At 37.5% G+C, this 1986-nt stretch overlaps 1 pseudogene; it reads right to left on the reverse strand.

The window, feature by feature from the left end:
* Positions 1 to 782: 782 nt before the first annotated feature.
* LOC132499218 (E3 ubiquitin-protein ligase RBX1-like) lies at positions 783 to 1130 on the reverse strand (annotated as a pseudogene).
* Between the last annotated feature and the right edge of the window lie 856 nt (positions 1131 to 1986).

Here is a 1986-nt window from a genome sequence, read left to right on the forward strand (position 1 = left end):
TTCGCTGGCGGTCCAGTGGTTAAGACTCAGCACTACCAGTGCAGGGGGCACAGGTTCAATCCCTGGTCAGGGAACTCAGATCCCACATGGCGCATGCACTGACAAAAAATAAAAGACATTTTAAACATTTTAAATTGTAAAGGGTGGTAGTAGGGAAGGAAACTTGAATTCTCCCATTAACTCAATTTTAAATATCAGTTTTCAATTTAAGTTCAAAAATTGCTCTTAGCCAGACAAGATTACATATTAGTTTTTTTCAAGTTTACTTTTCCAAACTGAGAAAGCAACATGTCATACAGAAAGTTCACATTTGTACAGTGTCTTTACAGTTTACAAAGACTCTTTCTGTGTCCACCTGATGCCATTTAATCCTTAGAAGCCACTTGATAGAGGAGGAAAGCTTGGAGAAGAGAGGCAACTTTCCCAAGACTGCCATCAGTAAGCAGGCTTCCTCATGACCAAGCGATGTGCTCACAGGACAATTCTATTCTGTCACTAATGAACAAACATCTCTCTTGCAAAAGCTGGCTTTCCAACCTGGGAAGAGGGGACTCTATTTATGTTCACTTTATTCACATATATACAACAGACAGCATCTGTTCTAGAATCCACCTGGATTTCATTTGACACAGAATATCAATACAATATGGCTGCAGGAATAGCAAACTGGAAAGACAAAGCATAAAAGACATGGGTCTATCTAATTTATAATTAAGGAACAAGAGGGCAAGTCATTAAATGAATAACAGAACAGCTGAGCTTGATGGAAGAATTCTTTTTTTCTAGTGCACATACTTTTGGAATTCCCACTATCTGTTGTCCAACAGACACACCTGCCATGTTTTGAGCCAGCAGGAGAAGCAGTGGAAGTGAAAAGCATGGTCACAGACTCCCCATGAAACGGTGCACTCTTCAGAAGTAGCAGATGCCTGGTTAGCTCAACAACCTATGGAAAGATACATAATGTGGTTCCTGCAGATGGCACAGTTATGAGCCACAATATCCCAGGCCCAGAGGGCTACTGCATTTCATTTTTTCACTTCAGTGTGCTTCTTTCCCATGCTGTTGTTGGTGCCACTTGGGGTATCCATATCCATCACTGCTGCCATTTTGGAAACACACCCCCTGTGGTTCCTCACTGCCTATTCTTGTACAACCATGAGCTAAAATGGCTTTACATTTTTAAATTGCCTTTAAAAATAAGAATAATAATATTCCACAACATTCAGAATTATATATATATATATATAATATATATAAATTATATAAAATTTAATTTGCAGTGTCATAAAGTTTTATTGGAACACATCCACATTCACATTCATTTCTATATTGTTTATGCCCGCTTTCGCATTAAGTGGCAGGGTTGAATAGCTACAACAGAGACCATGTGTGGTGCCCTCACTGCTGCCCCCTGCTGACTCAGTGCACTCTACATTGCAATGATACAGTTATAACTTGACCACATTTTGACTGCCATCCATATCACTGTACTGTAACATTTTATTTTATTTTATCCTTTTACTATCAGTGCATATTCATCAGGTGAAAACAAGAAAGGAAGAAAAAAGTGGACTTCATATGGTGCATGTTTGAGGCATACTGGAGTGTGGATTATTTTGTTAACAAATTAGGTGGCAAAGCATTGTGTTTTTTATACAATGACCTTTTAGCTGTGGTAGGCAAAATAATACCACCACCCCACCCCCAGATGTCCATATCCTAATTCCTGGAACCTCTGAATATGTTATTTTACATGTCAAAAGGAACTAGGCATACATAAAGTAAAAATATTAAGGAAAAAAAGGAACTTTGCAAGTACAACTAATTTAAGGGATCTTGAGATAGAGATTTTAAAATTTAATCTAGATACAAGACTTTATTTATAAATATTTAGATTAATAGCATTTTGGCATATCAAATGAAGAGCACAGCAGTCTGAATAAATCCTGTCACAAAAACAATAAGACCCATTGTAAATAATTT

The sequence above is a fragment of the Mesoplodon densirostris genome, chromosome 11 (assembly GCF_025265405.1).
Source record: "Mesoplodon densirostris isolate mMesDen1 chromosome 11, mMesDen1 primary haplotype, whole genome shotgun sequence".
Taxonomy (NCBI): domain Eukaryota; kingdom Metazoa; phylum Chordata; class Mammalia; order Artiodactyla; family Ziphiidae; genus Mesoplodon; species Mesoplodon densirostris.